The sequence below is a fragment of the Manacus candei genome, unplaced genomic scaffold (genome assembly GCF_025592945.1).
Source record: "Manacus candei isolate 608988 ecotype Guabito, Panama unplaced genomic scaffold, ASM2559294v1 h1tg000067l, whole genome shotgun sequence".
NCBI lineage: Eukaryota > Metazoa > Chordata > Aves > Passeriformes > Pipridae > Manacus > Manacus candei.
The window spans coordinates 5,374,380-5,391,958 of NW_026138115.1; positions in this window are offsets into that span (position 1 = coordinate 5,374,380).

Sequence of the window (17,579 nt, forward strand, 5' to 3'; positions counted from 1 at the left end):
AGGAAACTCTATTACTTTAGGCTACCGGTGGTGGTTCCTTTTGCAGTCACCTCCTTGTATCACTCTATCAAAAATAAATTTCTATTTCCAGATTTGATTTGGACTGGTAGTGGCCTGCTCTTTCCTTATTGAATCAGTTTTATTGCATTGTAGCAGCAAGTTGGTTGTTTTCACTTAATAAATTTTCATTCGCTTGCTGGAGGGTTGTGCATATTTTGAAAATAACCACAATAATTGTTGCTGCCCTTGATGATTTCAGTGGTATGGCCAAAGACAGACAGTGCTTAGACTTTATTATTCTCACTCTGCTGGTTTGGTTTTTTGGAGGTGTTTTTTTGGTTGGTTGGTTTTGTAAACCCCTTGTAAATACTACAGTCATATGAGTCTAGCATATACTGAAAGCGGTAGGCAGGGAGATTGTAAAAAACCACCCTAATTTTGAAGACTTGTTAAGCTTGTAGTGGAATCATCAGATAGCCTTTTTAGTTTTGAGAATATTATACTTTGATACTTGATGAGACAAAATATCATGTGCCAAATGATGTCAGGGTTTGCTGAAACAGAAAATGCAAATGATTATCCATTTTCTTAATGAATATATCATAGGTAAACGTATTGCTTTTTTTGTGTGGCTGGAACCTTAGAAATCATCCTGATCATATAGGTAATGCATGAAAAGTTAGCATGAGCAAGTTCCTCCTGCCACGAGTTATGTTCCTTCCATTTATTCTCAAGTGTCACTGAAATCATAAAGGTGGTGTGTGGGAGGCGTGTCCAAGGCACAGGGGACGTGCCAGGGCAGAGAAGCCCAGGGGAGCATGCGCCGACATAGGTAACCTCATTGATCCTTTAACATGGTGTTAAAGGATAAAACAGCGCGGATTTTAAAATAAAGTCTCTTTGTCTCACCACCTCACGAGGAGCGTACTGATTCTTTACCATGTAAAGTACCCGGCACGTTACAGTGGCGTTTCTAGAACGTGTGTTCTAAAAAGAAACCAAAGCACCAACTAGTAATTGAGCAGAGGAAATATGTGTTTGCAGCAGTGTTGCCAAGCTTTCACTGTGTGCCAAGATACTTCCATGCAGTTATTTGCCCCGAAGGAATTTTATTTGGATAAGGTTAGAAACAGACACAGAACTCAAACATAACTTTTTTCAGGGGCTCCTAGTAACTTTGCAACTAGTGCATTAAAACTAGTGCATTTTGTACACCCCAGGCTGAACTTAGACATATCTCTGGAAAGCAGGGATGAAAGTATCCTAAAAGTATTTTGGAGTTGGAGTGTTGACTGTTTTCTTTTAATCCCTTTTCTGTTTGTGTCAAGTGACTAAGTTTAAAGTTCACTTAGGGCAGGAAAACAGTGATTCTTTTTGTTTTTTCTGTGCTCATAGATTCAAAGTACTAGAGGTGGCTCAATACAGATTTAACTCAAGGTTTTGTAAGAGGAGACTGAACTTAGTGCATAATGTTAGCCATGATCTGGGGATCCTTCATGGTCTAAGACAGAGGACATAACACCAAAATCACTATTAAAAAAGCCTCAAACACAATCACTAAAAAAAACCACCTCCAAACAAACTGCACACATGTTCCCAAATAGTACAGGGAAAAGCAAAGAACAGTCCAGGTTTAGCTTGTTCCTTTGTTCAGTTCCTGCTGCAAAATACAGCCATCTTCCTTACTGTTTTCCATTAACAATGTCGCAGTTTGAGACCCTCAAAAATCCAATTTCCAAGTTCAAGACCCCCAGCCACAATTTGCTTCAGTGTGAGAGGGTTTTCAGACGAAACACAGCTACTCAGCATCGGGGGAAGGGGAAAATACTTACAAGGTTTATTTACGTACATATATATAGGTAACAACTTATTTCATCGTAAAAAAGATAGTTAATATATTTACATTAGATTAAATTTCTCTTTTTCTTCAACAAGAGTCCAGGAAAAAAAAAGTCCTTTTGTCACTTCTCAGGTCACAGTTCCTTCAAATTAGTTTCTGTGGTATTAGTTAGTGTCCTTTATTTTTAAGGTAGCAGATTTGAGTATTGCAGTCAGAATTTTTCTGTTCTTACTTTGTGAAAATCCCAATCCCTCGACTGAGGAGGATCCCAGTCGGACTGGGAAAGATTCAAGGCCTGGCGGGAAGTATATGGAGCCTGAAAGGACTATAAATCCATGGACTGACTTGTTATTCCCCAGTTTATTACCAGTTTTATACCATATTATAATGTACCCCCATGTTATTCCCTATGGTTTGTATTGTTCAGGGTTTGTTCAGACTTGCCCTCAGTTATTTCCCTCCAAAAGCTGTTTACTCCCTTGTTCTCCCTGGTTTTCCCGCTCATCTCTCACTGATTGGCTGACGGTGAGTGCAGAGTGAGCTCCCATTGGTCCTTTCCCCTGGATACTCCAAAGTTCCACCCATCTTTCCCCTATTCCCCAATCCCATTCTACCCTGAGTTGTAAATCCCATGCTCTGCCCCAGTTATGGAACCTCCCCTTGCCCATACCTTATATGAGTCCCTGTTTTTTCCCCTAATAAAGTGGCATTGCACCCCTGACCTTCAACCGAGTCCAAACCCTTTTGTGTGGTGCCGCGTCCCTATCCCTTTTACCCTCGGCCCCTGGCACTTGACCCTGAGCCTTCGGGGGACTTCCTTAGAGACTTTCACTCCTCCTCTCCAATGCTGCTGCACTTCTGAACTCCCTTCAAATGGAAGTCTACCCCTCTTTCCAAAAGAGGGTCTCTAAAAGGGGTTTTGGGGAGATTGAATTCAGTCTTACCCCCAAAACAGTCTTCACTGAGTTTTCTCTGTTCTGTTGCCAGCTCTCCCTCCTTGCAGGGCATCTCTCTGTCTTTGAGCCTGGCTCCACACCATCTTGCTACTGCTGGCTATCTTTTTGGCTTTCAACCACCGCTGTCTCTGTTCCGCTCTGCACACAGCTGTTTTCTTTCCCCCTCACAGAAGAGGGGAAAGAAGGTGCGATCCAGGGGTCTCTCCAATTCTTTCGGAGTCCCCCTCGATCACCAGCCCCTGGGGTCTCCACTCAGCTACTGTGCTGCTCCTGCTGACCCTCCCTCCTCGTGGCTTCACAACATGGCTACAACCTTTTCAACTACCTCAACTTCCTTCTCTTCTGGCCTGTGCCATATGTTGATTTTTTCAGTAGCGAAATGTAGCTTGTGATTGGCCCTGGCACACCAGGACCACCACCCCCCGGGGTTAACCACTTTTCTAACTCTAGGGGAAAACACTTTTTATCCCAGGACACAATATTTTAGTTAAATGCCTGCAGAGAATTCAGGATATCATTGTTGCTAAAAAGTAAAAGTATTTTAGCTAATTATAGACACTGCATTTCCCAAGAGCTCTAGGATTAGAAAAGGTTAGAAAACATGAACACAGGTTATGCAGCTGAAAGGCATATCTGTGATGTGTGTGAATCAGTCCTGCTCCTGATCGCAGAAGATTTCTTCCCTTTGAACATAGCAGCAGAGCTGTATGAAAAGGGAAAATGTTTCTCTGTTGCTACCACCCCCCTTCCAAGGTTTTGGAAAGCTTCATGTACATCGACCAGTCTGAGATCACACAGGAGCAACTCTATAGCCTCTTAGCTTGATTATACAGCGTTAACAAAGTCATTTGAAAGAGCAGATGGCAATGACAAACAGCAAATCCTGTTAAGGATGTCCATATTCCCTTCTAATGTGATTGCTCTTGTAGTGGGAGCAACAAATGATAGTGTTCACTGGCAAGAGGTCAACCAGGTTTGGGCTGAACTGAGGTGCACACTGATGTCTTGGTGTAGAGATCTGTAAAGCTTCACTGGGATGCACAATGTCTCTGGCATAAGCTATTTCCTATTCAGTCTAAGATTGCTGTTTAATGATTGAACTTCATTTTTTTTCTTGCTGCTCAACTGATGCTTTATCCTAAATAAATAGTTTTGCCAGCATTATAGAAAAAATGCAGCCAGGCAAGCCTGTACCAGAAGGAGAAGGTGAGAGTACCCTGTTGATTGTTCAACCCATCTCCTTGCTAAATAAGAATTTTTTTCTGTTGCACATTTTTAGGACCTACCTTAGTTGATTGTTGAGACGAAAGGGTAAGAGATCTTCCAATTCTCTTTTATAGGTGACTGTTCTGCTATTGATTTTAAAACGAACAGCATTGTTGCTTTTGTTTATGATCTATGTAAGGGGTGCAGGGAGATTGACCAGCTTTTCTTCCCAAATCATGATAAAATCAAGGTTGATACTGCAGAATGTATTTCGTATTTATTGAGCTCTAGTATTTGCTTGTGGAAAGAATTGAGTCTTTCATGAAACACCCGTGATTCACCTTTGAGAGGCGAAATACTTTGATTAGATGAATACAGATACCTTCAGTATGAGCACCCCCTTCCCAGGCCTATGGGAGTTTCTGTTATGGTGTTACTGAATCCATGTGGGAGACTCATTTCAAATACCATGTTGAGGAAGATGTAAATAATTTTTTTCTGAATGTTAGTTCTGGTAGATCTCCACAACAAAAATTCCAGCCTCCCCATATGTAAATATATTCTTTATGTACCTTGGTTTCATTCTCCTTTTGTGTTTGCACTTTTAGAATGGTAAATACTAGAGATATCAAATTCTCAAATACTTAACCAAGTGAAAATGCAACAATCTTTATTTTTTGTACAGTTTGATCTTTTTAGCTCTGCATTGCAGCTAATTTTTTTTTCTTGTGCTGTATCTGAATATTGTCACTTCACTTGATTTTTATAATAAATAGAATTAATGTAAACCAGGCTCTGCAAGAAGACATAAACAGGGCCCTGTAGGCTTTTCAACTTTCTTCTGGTGTTTTAGCCCCCAAGCCACAAGTCACCTTAATTGTATTTTTTCTTTCCTGCCTTCGTCTCCCACACATTCCCCAGTGCCATATAGGGAGGCCACCTGGGTGACATCCTCAGTGGTAGTATTAAGGATTAAAGGTGAGTGTTTTTCTTGTGTGTGACACAGTGAATTGGGAATGATAGATGCCAATCTTCTGTACCTTCTTTGTAGAACTCAACTTCCTGGAATTAAGGCATGTTTTTGATCTGTTTTATTATACAACCAGGCATTGGAATGTTAATACTCTGAAGGATTTTTTTCTTTTCCTTTGAACCGTGTTTCTTTCTTTTATTTTTACCCAAGAACCCTGATGCAGAAGGGGTGCTGGGTTGCTTTTATTACATCAAAACCTGATTACAGCAATTCTGTGTTTAGCAACCTCCCTGATGAGCATATACTGCATCCTCAGATGCCACTGAAGACTTCTGCTGGGGGTACTTATCTGTACTAGGTCATTTCAGAAGGCAGTTTCTCTGGAAAAGTTGCTAGTTTCTGCTAAAGTAATATGCTGATTCTAAGTATGGTGGTGATTATTTTCTGCTCTGTGATGTTTTAGCTTTGCATTTTCTAACTGAAATTTCTTTTTCTTCCTGTTTCTACTAATTCAAAAGACTGTGGACCTCATCTCACTTGTTTAATCTGCAAGGAACTCAGCACCATGTTGATATTATCAGTGCCCTCTACTGCAGTTGAGAGAAGTGTGTGTTGCATGCTGCATGTTTCTGGTGATCTAGAGAGTTTCTGTTTAGGTTTATCTCTGACAGTGCTCTGAAATCAGAATATAATGAATTTACATATGAACCTGTACTGAATTTTCAAAATGTACAGTTCTGTTTTTAAATGATTATGGGGCACTGTGTGCAGTCCTGGATAGTATAGCATTTAAATTCACTACACTTACCAGACCTACAAATGGGTGGTGGATGGAGTTCTGGAGTGCATCCTAACATGGTGTCCTGGACTCACTCCATGCCTCAGTTTCCTCACTAGAAAACAGATGCAACACAGAGATATTGTAGCACTGAGCAGTCTTCCTTAGTAGACCTGAAACAAAGCTGCTGCTTTAACTTCCCTCCTACAAAGACTAAAAGTGTTAGCAGGGACAACACTGATTAAAAGCTCAGTGTCACATTCTGTTGGAAGTGTGAGTGGGAAAATGACGGTGGCCTGAGAGCAAGCCACTGCAGATGTGCATCTGTTTGGTGGTTGTCAGCTCTGCCTTAGTGATGGTGGGGGACTGGGAGGTGTGACTTCATTTCCTTTTAAATCTGCCACTGAATGTGTTTCTCTTTTTATTCTTCATCTCTGCATGGAACACTGATGATTCTCTGCCTCTAATGATAGTCACATTATGAGTGTAGGTCTTTTCACACAGTTTTGGAAAGGACAGCCTTGATTCTGTGTACATTGGTGTCCTGTGGTTTCCCGGTCCAACAGTCTCACGGTAGAGAGAAAACAGGCAAAAGCGATGGAGTTGGTGAACTGAAACATAAGCACATCACCAACCACTGCCACTACCTGCAAAGAAATCTTCTGAAAATGGTAAGGCAACATGCTAAGCTTCACAGTGCCTTTCTAGTGGAACTGGTAGAATAGAGATGAGTAGGATAGGTTGAAAATGGCCTTGTTTGGTATAGCAACACATAGTGGAATGAAGGAAAGCTTACATAGTGTCTCCTTCAAGATGTATCAGTCCCTGCGTGTTTAGCTTGATGTAACAAGGGAGGAGGATTTGTGCCAATGCATCTGTAAAAACTTGAGTCCATAATAGGCCCTTAGAAATCCTCATCTCCAGGCTCTCTCCTTTTTTTTCACTGAAAAAAATTATGTCAGTCGTACCTAGCAAAAAACCAGAATGGTACGAGAGGAAAACAAGGCCAAATCTACTTGTTTTATCTGCAGCTACCTTTCCTCAGTGTTGTTTTCCTGAAGCTAATGAACACTGCCCACATTATTGCTTAACTATAACTACTTCTTTTCCTCTGGAGACCTAATTCCCTGTGAAAAGTCTCTCAGTCCTAACCAAAACCAGGTAAACAGCAGTGCTATTCCAGTTCACTGAGTGTGACTGACACAGTATTTGAAATCACCACTCAGTCCAGTCAGTCAGGAGGGGCAGCTCGTACTTCAGGCTGCAAAAAGACCCACCTCATTACAGCAAGTCTGATCTGTACTCAGAAAAAAAAAATAAATCTGTAGTGGTATCTCAAAGATTGGTTTCCGAATGAAAAATTGAGGTTTGACATGAACCTTAGGACTTTTTATCTTTTGTGACAAGTTCGTAAAGCAAGAGGCCCTGCAGTCTGTGCTGGAGGCACTAGATGGCAGTGGAAGTATGGCTAAGAAAATAGCTGTCCTGCTTCTCTGAGCCATAAAAAACAAGGAATGAAGGAGGCTTTACTTGAGAAGAAAGATAACGTTGAGACTATGGATAGCCTTCTGTGCACAAAAGCCAAGGCCTCCCCTATAAGGAATACTAATTCTTTTAATAATTTTACATCTCCTTTAAGCAGATTAACTTATAAAAACCCAAATGCTTTGTAACGCATCTGTTACCTACAGTGGCTTGTCTGGATCAAAGCTATTAAAACAAGAAAAAGCCCCAAATGCCCAATTGCTGCCGGTGACATAGCTTTTGTATGTGTGTGTCATTAGCTTGTGTGTTCAAGCTAAGAAATGATCTGCAGCTATTATCTTTAGAGCACAATGAATTTGCTCTTAACTGATGATTATGTTGCTATAGCCTATATCCTAAAAGCCTTTGACATGCCACAGCCCCAGTATTGGAAGGTCTCCCTAGGACCATGCAGCTGTATGTGCTCTACAGAGACTCTATGGGAGGGCTGTGCACAGGTGGGATCACAAGATGAAACCCCAGACTTGATATGACAGCAAATGAGAACAGTGTATAGGAGCTTTTTACAGTGTACAGCTGCAAGATTGTTATTTCTCATCACTTTGAGGATTTCTGAGGTGTGGGGCTCATCTTTTCTGCTTAAGTTTTAAAGTATGAAATTGATAGCTTAGGCAGCTGCAAGGGACAGGCTCACTGTGTGAGAAAGAAGCAGCATATTTGCACTGACAGAGGAATTGTCATCCAACTTACCCTTGAACAAGGCAGTTCTTTGCTCAAAGGGCTCTGGAGACAAGGAAAGGCAGCAGCCCTGTAAACATGTGTGAAGGGAGGTCACAAAGAGCACGTCAGAAACAGGAACTGGCTGACTTTGGGGTGATTGGAGAACTTATGAAAACGAAGAGGTCAACAGTGTGAAAGCAAAAAGGGAGGATGGGTTTGGCCATTATCAAGTATTACAGAACAGCATAATCAGAAATATGGGAGAGGTAAATGAGCAGCATTTACCGGGAAAGCAATTCACTCCCTCATGCCAGGTTTTCAAAAGCTTTATGCACTTTAGGTTAATAGCCAGCTATTTGCTTTCACCCTGGATTAAACCCCAGGCTTCCTGAGGTGCTGTCCTTCTCTGTCCCTTACAGACCCCCACTGTGTTGGGCATAAATATGGGCTGTCTCAGATCAGCCTCTCTGGCAGCACCTTGCTCAAGGAAATCCTTACTTATGGGTTGCCTGGTTTTCTTTCTGTACCTTTGGCATTGCCCCAGAAAGGGCCTACCTGGATATGTGTAGGGACTGAGAAGCGGAAGGACTTTGTGTAATTTAAAACAAATATACAAGATCCTGTCATGAAAATGTATCATTATGCCTTGCCTTCTGGAAAGCAAAGCGAGAAATGTTTCTGATTTTGATGGAGTTTATAACAATATCTAGAGGATGTTTGAAACTTAAGTGGAGACTGTTCTTTAGTCTTGCTTTTACGTAAGGCATCCATGAGATTTTCTTCTTTAAAGGATGGATATACATTATTTGTGTGGCGGGGAGAATGTACAAGGCAATGAACATGATGCTTATTTGTCTTAGGTGGCTCTTATGAACAGTATTTCATGTGAGGTTTTGCAGAGGAGGAAGATAATGTTTTCTGTGGGAGTGTCATGCCCCTGTCTAACAAGAGGTAACATATTTGAAAAACTACAGAAATTTTCCTTATTGGTTTATAACCTTAATACTGTCTGGGTATTTTTTGTCCATTTTCTTTATGAAATTCCTCTGAGCACTGGTTGTTTTTACAGGCCTTTAGGTGCTCTGTGCTTCTGGGTCATGACTCTTTTCCTTGTAGTTTGCTCTGACAGGAAGTGATCTTCAGGAACATCTCAGGTTTTCACTTTGCCTTTCCTTGCTATAACTTTAACTTCTTGTGCGAAAGTGAGAAAGAAACCTTTCCATGAGGTGCTAGGGGACTAAAATATGGTCACTGAACCTTGACAGGTCTTCCCTTTCACCTACAGTGCTTTGAAGGCAAATTGCCTACCCAGAATGTGCTTGGGTGCGAAGCATATACAGGAAAATGGAAGAGAGATTCCAAGATACCATATGACCTGTAGAGGACAGTAGTTATTTGCAAGTGTCTTTGGAGCGGGTGAGTTACAGGGCTCTGTCTCAGCCAGCAGGATAACACCAGGATGACTGAGCTTGGTGTAGCCAGTGCAGGCATGCAGCTTGGCAGCCTCTTAGCAATGTTTTGAGTTGTTTTGAAACATTCCTTCTGCATTATTTAGTGAGTGAATTTACTTAGGACAGAACCTTTAGCTCCTGAGAGAGAAGGAAGAGCCGGATGAATTGCTGTTGTAAATCTGCGCTTGCCAGCCGCTGGTGAGAGCTCCTGTTTCTGGCTTCCCCAACAGCAATGACAAACCAGCTGTTTGGCCCCAGTGCTGCAATGCTGCTGGGTGCCTGGGCTGCCTCGTGCTGTAATACATAGCATGGAGCAGTAAAGTTAATGGGGAGGACTTCTAGTAACAGAGGAGCTATAATCTGATGCCTCAGAGAGCCGTACATAACGCTCGGCAGAGCAGAGTCTGCTGAGAGCTGTAATGTGAAAAACACTGCATCAGGCAGTAGGGCTTGTGCCAGGCCCTGGACCAAGGGAATAGCTGGCTGAGGAGCAACCCTCTGCTAGTTATAGGATGTTTTAAGTGTGGGAATGGACCTAACTCCCAGAGGGAGTGACTACAGGGAACTTGGTGACCTTCAGCTTGAGCTTAGGGTAGTTAGCCCTTCTACAGGTAGTTCCGTGGAGGTTTCTGTTTGGATTTCTGTCCTCATTGTGCAATCTGTCCTTAAAACTCTCTTGGTGAAGAGATGGAAAGGTATCTCAGCTGATTAAGGAAGTTTGAGAGGTAGGATTTCACCTTCAGACCAAGGGGATGGAATGATATCATCCTAAGCTGTGAGTAATTTTTAGTACTGTTGATACTCCTGTAGGGTGATAGGCCAAACACAGACATATTGTCAACCTGTTGGTAGGGTTCTAATACTGAATTATAAAAACCCTTGTGTACTTGAAATTGAGGTGTTTGAGTTACTGGAGAATTACTCAGTTTTGCACCAGTCCTAAAGTGAAAATTTTTTCAAGTGACTGATGTGAGTTCCTTGTATCTGAGACTCCCTGTCTGTAAGATGGTGTGCCAGTGACATTGTACCAGTCTTGAAATCTATTGATAAAATTTCTATCAAAAATGAAAAAAATGTTATTATAGATCAGAGAACCAATACAAGAATTACAAATCTTGCCTTTTAAAATTCCCTTCCTCCCCAGAAATAACAGCTTGCATTATAGAAAGTCGGCATTGTGTATTGCAATTTACTCTGGAGAGCTGGAATACTAAAACCTGGACTGTAGTTTGGTGAAGGCAATGCAAAAACTGAGACATGAAAGATCAGTTGTTATGCACACAAAAAAGGTTTAATCTGAGCTCTGCATGCTGGGACTTCTTTAGGAAGAGAACTGTGATTCTGCAATCCAAGAGGCATTTGTCTGTCGTGTTAAGTATGGCTAAATATTTAGCTTCATTTCAATGAATTTCATGATAAGGCTTCTTTTTCATATTTTATTTATTCACCTTTTTATAACCGTCATGGACAAATGGAATTTCTATTCTGTGACAAAAGATGTCTTTGGTATGGGAAGAACTTAATCTTGGAAAATTCTGAGGAAAAATTCCACTTGGAGATAACAATGACACATGGTTCTGTTATCTTCCTAAGTTCTTTCAAGGCAGTCAGGTATCTGGGAAAATGAGGAGGCTGAGGAAACCAGAATCAGCTTCTCACAAGCTAATGATTGTGTTTAACATGTACCTGATGGGGTGGCAGAGGGATGGCAATACATTCCTTTTGATGTTTTCAAAACTGCTTCTGCAGCAGCTTCTGAAAGACCCACCAACAGGCAACTTTCAAAGCCATCTCATTGCTGCAGCATCCTCTTGAGTGTGATACAGGGTACCTGCCACCTGTGCCTGTGGTTGGAATGGGAGAGGAAAGGATATCAAGGCAGTGACATTTTTTATCATGGTTATAATTGTTATCATTTGCAGTGAAACTATGACCTCTGTGACCTCTTTCTTTGAGCTCCTGTTGTTTGCATCCAGATCAGGATTTTAACTGTAGGAGAATTCAGATTGAGAAACCAAAAAGGTCCATTATGTTCACAAAAAAATGTGCAAAAGTGAGACAAGAGGACTAATAACTGTCCTGGATTTGTTGCTTGAGGAACATAAGAACTTAAAAAGAGGAGACTTTTTCAGTGTGGTCCTTTCTTGAATCCACTTGGTGCATCTGGCATGTCTCCTTATCTTAAGATTCAACCAAAAGCACCAAAACAGGTCACTGCAAGCTTGACTTCAGTGCTTCCTATACGTATTTCATGGTAGACATGGGGCAGCATTTCCTAATGCTGATTTTAAAAGCATAAATTACCATTCCAGAGCAGATCAGGATTTTTCAGAGAGAGGAAAGAAGAGTTCACACCAGAGCAATACACAGCCTGGCAGTCGAGTTGGCATGCCTGGATTTGGACTCTTGTTTTCTCTGATTTAGTCCTGAAAATTAAACTGACAGTCTGTTTTTCTATAATGTTGAGGTTGATTGCTATTTTGCGGGGATACATGTGGCTTTACTCTGGATTCAGCCTCATGCTGATTTACAATTGTTGTCAGATGAGTTTTGGCATTTGAGATGAGCTGTTGTAAAAACATATGTATGTTCTTAGCTGGCAAAAGAAATGTAGTGTTTTAATGATGCTTAAGACAGCTCCAGCATAGAGAAGACACACTATTAAAAAGAGTAAATCAAGCTCTGCAAGCATAATAGCTGAACTGGAGTATGAGCTATTCCATTGTCTTTATATTCTACTTTGTTCCTGATATGTACACACAAAGACATATAAACTATTTACAGTTATGGCTTTGCAATTCAGTGTGTTGCTTACAGCCACAATATAATTTAAGAAAACAGCACAATAGTGGACCAACTATCACCAGTAAAGCTAGGTTTGCTTCATAAAATTATTTCTTTAGTGCATTTCTTCTATTCCAAACTGAATATCTTGATAAACCACACTTGAAAGCATCTTGTAGAAAGACTAAATACTTGAATAATGACAAAATATTTTTTTCTATTTACTGCTGTCTTATATGGGAGCGTGTGGGGGGGTATCAAGTAGTAGCAGGGGTAAAGCTCTTTTTCCTGATTTTGCACTGAATGATTCTGGCAGAATCCACATCTTAGACTGGACAAGATAGAAATCTCAGGTTCTGTGACATGAGACGGTATCTTGAACTGTGCTCAACCTTAAATTTGTGTTTCTTTTTATGGAATACAAATATTAAACACCAGTCCTAGCTTACTTTGATAGATAAGATTTAAGTTATAGGCACTCTGCTCTCTATATGAGAGATCTGTACCCATACTATCTTTGGTTTCAGAAAAAGCTCACTAGCTACTTCCTCTGCTCCCACTTTCAGCTTCTTGTATTCTCTTTAAATCTTAGACTATGGGTGAACAAAATCCTTCCATCTTTTGCCTTTCAACTACACAAGGCGACACTGCTTAAAATTCTAGTCTTTCGTATTCCATGAGCCCCTGGGAAGTCAATAAATGTCAAAGAAATGTTGGATTATTTATGTATTTATTAGGTCTATACTGCATTTCTGAGAAGGCCTTGTGGCATTTGGCCATCACATTCTTTGAAGACATATCACAGGGTAGCAGTATTGTACATATATCAAAAGAATTTAGATGTTTCCCACAGTATGATGAATCTGTATTGTTCTTGAGACATTATTGTGTTGGAAAAGCACTTCTCTCTTTATCCATTGGAAATGACTTGCTCGGCTCTCCTTTATTTTTTGTGTACTTTTTTAAGGATTCATAAGCAAATTTTAGTGCAAGAGGAAACCCGGGTGGTCTTAGACTTTGTGTATTTCACACAATAATTTTTCTCTAAATTATTTCCAAGTCACGAGTACTCTCTCATAACAAATGCAAAATAAGAATCTCACCAGGATGATGCTTAAACCTTTTGGTAAAGTTTTATGGCTCTAGCACTGGTGATAGAATCTTTCTAGCTACACAGTTGGTGCTCTGTAATGAATTGCAGACCTGATGCAGTTTGACCAGGCATACTCTAGCATTTATTTGACTAGTTATGGGTATGGTCAGTACTGTCTGCCCCACTAAGTTTGAATCAAATGGTGCAGACAGCAGCTTTTTCTTAAATCTGGATATCCCACCCATGGCTGTGACAAGCACTCTGTTGTCATACCCTGCTGTAGTCTCTCTGAAAATCACATAGCGTCAACAGCCTTTGAAATAGAAATTATTTGTAGAGACTAGAGAACCCAACCCTTGTGTCAGAGGGCCCTAGGGGCTTCCCTCTCCCCCTCCCTCTGCACTCCTCCCCCATCCCCACAATTTCTGTGTGTCCCTTGTTTTGACTGTGGGATGTATTTTATAATTCAGCTAAATCTGGCTTATGGGTCATCTTTTGATTTGGACAGGAATAACAAACTAACTCTTTCTTTGCTAGTGATGTTAGTAATGGATAGACAGATTCTGTAGCTTTCATGTCCTGTGCTAAGCTTTCAGATCAATGTGACAAGGTAAGGGACTATGCAGAAACAGAAATATGTGATATGTGTAAAATAAAAAGCCACTCTCCACAGCTTTGCAATGAGCAGAAAGATGTGAGTTGTGCATAGCATGCTCATGCTGGACTTGATAAGATTGGCCAAGGACACTGTTGACTAATTCTTTTCCTTTAGAGAAAAACTAATATATGATTGGTATCATCCTGGCAGGTGAGACTGCTTTCTAAGTCTTATCTGCATTCAGTAAACATCTTGATATGTGGCCTATCATCCATAAAAGGACAAAAGGTTATGCTGATGTCTGGGTTTAAACCAGTAGTTCATGATCATTCAAATACTTCAAATATGTTGTGCTCAGACTGTTGAGGCACATCTTCTGAAATCTGTCATCTGCTGTGGTGTGATAGTTAAAGCTGGTAAACTGGTAATGCATATTTAATGAATTCTAATAACTTGTTTTTGTGAGTAATCTGTCAAGAGGCCTCATTCTCTTTATGCATTTGTCCATTGATCTGTTTACATGAACAACTTTCGCTCTGTTATTTACAAATTACTCTCTAAGTGTGTTGTTCTCCATTTAAAAAGTGCTGACAGTCGAGTGGATAAGATGATGCTTTTGATCAGATAATCGATGTCCAGATCATTTATGCCTAACAGGAAGTAAATCAGAGGCCTTTCAAAATGGTCCCATGAATTTTACTGGCTATTGGCATGTGTGGCGGCGTGTTTATTCTCCCCAGTCACCCATGTGCACAAATACATCATTTGTGGCTACTTTTTAAATAACAGGATAAGCTAACATCATGCTCAAAATTAACAAATATCAACTAACACTTTATGAATATTCCGTATTATTTTTAAGCCTTCTGGATGTGTGTTGGTTACTTTGCAAGCCAGGCAGGGACATGAGTACAGATTGCCCAGATGATTCTGCAATAAGGTCTAGTGTAAGCGAAGAAGAGAAATATAAAGGGAAATAAAGGTTACCTCCAGGATATTAAATATAGGCAGGTCCACATCTTGATGACATACTCACTTGGACACAAAACTTATGCACCGAAGTGTACATAAAATCTTATTACTTTTTTAATGCATCAATTTAGGAGTAAGCCCAAGAATTCCAAGGTTAATTATTTGTATTTTTCATTACTGTGGATAATAAATTAAATGTCTGCCAATGTCATTGGGGTACCATTTTACTGAGTATGAAGGTGGAGTGCTATAGGACCTGCAAGGGGGTGATAATTTTTAGCAACACAGGTCTGCAGTCAACTGGGAAAGGAGTTTATTACTGACAGAATTTTTACTATGCTGGCTGTAAGTTTATTAAGCAGTATACTGTATAATTTCTGTCAGCATATTGTATCATTTTCTGAGCCATATAATAATATGGCTTTGAACTTCTACAGTGCCTTCCATTTCTGTAGCTTCCTAAAAAGTTATACCCATATTAATTGCCATGGCACCTCAGAGAGGCAAAGAAATATTTTCCTTCTCTTGGAAGAATCAATACTTTAAGCAGTGAAAGTGAAGTGAAATGAAAGGCTCAAAAATCAAGCTGAACATTGGTCAGGGCTGGGCTTGAAAAGGGAGTAGCATCTTGTGTCTTAGCTATGAGATTGACAGGTCTCAAAGCAGCCGGTCTTGGCCACAGGCTTTCTGCACAACAGTTGTAAATCCCTTTTTCCTCAGTCCTGCTGATGTGACTATTTCCTGCTCCTAGTCTTGGCTTTTGTGGGAATGGGTTCTTTGCGGCCATTTGCTTTCTGGAATGTACTTTACCCAGTGACATGAGTTCTTTGGACACAATGTTAATTACCAAAAACACTCTCCCAAAATAACAATGTATATTGTTACACAGGAGAGTAATTTTCCCCTGGACAGTGATAGAAGGACTTTCCCTGTATAGAGCAGCACAACCATAGTTCCTCCTGTGACAGCTGGTGGAGTCATCTGAGGGTGAAACCAAACGCCTTTGATTATCCCAGAATATGCCCAGAACACTAAAACACTAACACCTGGGGGCCCTGAGCTCATCAGCTGTCATAAGCTGTCCAGAACTTGGACAGGAAAACTCTGAGGGAAACCCAGGATGCTGGAAGCCACTGAGCTGGAGATTTCTCTCACTGACCCATGTATCAGGTGCGCAGTGATATTAGGATGCACGGTACCACCTCAATAACTGTCTGTCAGATTTGGTATGAGATAAGGCCTGTTTGTAGAACTTGATTAGGCAGTTGCAGGCTTTGCTACACTGAGGCTGTGAGCCCTGTAACAATATCACTGTGCTCTGCCTGCCTGCCCTGATTCTTGGTTAGTGGTACACTATCTTCTTCTTCATCATTGTCCCTCTATGGTTGTGGCTGTGTTCCAGTGATGGGTGTGGTGTGCAGGACCCATTTCATACAGAGTACTGGGATTACAATTTTGATATGCTCTAAATTCTTTGTGATGCTTCATTCCAAACTACAGAAACAACCCACCTGCCCCAGGGTGAGACAAGCTCACTTGCTTTTCATGGCAGAGCAGGTGACTCAGCATAGAGGAAAAAATAATGTCTACCTTCAGCATCTTTCTTATCCTGTTGCTATAGAAGCTGCAGGCAAGGTTTCTACAGAGAAAACTAGGTCTTTCCAGCCCAGGGCAGCAGATCTATTTGTCACTGTCTTGACTGTCCTGTGTGAGTGCCCCAGCTCCCTGTCTGGGATGCCACTTAGCTGCCTTGTCTGCCTCTCTCAAGTAAGCACTTCTGCTGCCTATAGAGCCTTCTACTCCTGCTAGAGACAAGAAATAGAAGATTAGTGCTTAAGTTTCTTTAAACCAACACTTCCTTTTAGACATAATTGCCCCCCTAAACAGTTATTCCTTTCTTCCTTCATCTAAACCCCTTTGGTCTTTGTAAAGGGCTTAAAGCTGTAAACATGCCAGTGGGACTAGTTCTATGCAGGCACAACTTCCTTTAACCATGGCAGCAGATAACTATCCTATGAAGGGGTCACTGACACCCTTGTGTCTATTATAAAGTCTGGACTGTAAGAGTGACCTGCAGAATCAGATTTCTCTCTTTTTCATATCTTTATCCGAGGGCAGAAACAACTTAAAAGGTTTTCATCAAGAACAAAAGAGTATTTTCCCTAAATTTTTTTTCCACCTCTGTCAGTGCTGGGAACATGAAGATTAGGTTTTCCAGTTTGTCTGGAGATTTCCTGCAAGGAAAGGGCTAAGGAAGGGATAAGCAGGGCTTGAGCAGTTCCAGAACAGCCTTAATTTAAGAGATAAGGTCTGGTTCTCTAATGAAGAGTTCTTCATTTTCAGGATTTTAACACCAAGACACATTTTCTCAAAAGTGTTTTTGACCTCCCTTTTACAGGAATGTAGCAACCAGCAGCTCCTGTTCTGCTCTGTGATATCAGAGTGATAGGGAAATCTTGAGATTGAAAAACTTTGGTCAAATTTGATTCAGGAGCTATTTTTATGATTAATCAAAAGTATAGGTTGAGCATCCACAACTCATGTGGACTTGAGGAAGAGTTTTGGGGTGAACAGCACCTCAGTCCTTGTCAATCTGTAGCAATTATATTGCATCAGACTGGTACCTTGCTCTTTTGTCATCTTCTTTAGCCTGTCTATTCTATGTATTTATCTGTTTTTGTTCTAAATAGGACTATTGCTAAACCTGTATGAAAATTTATTTT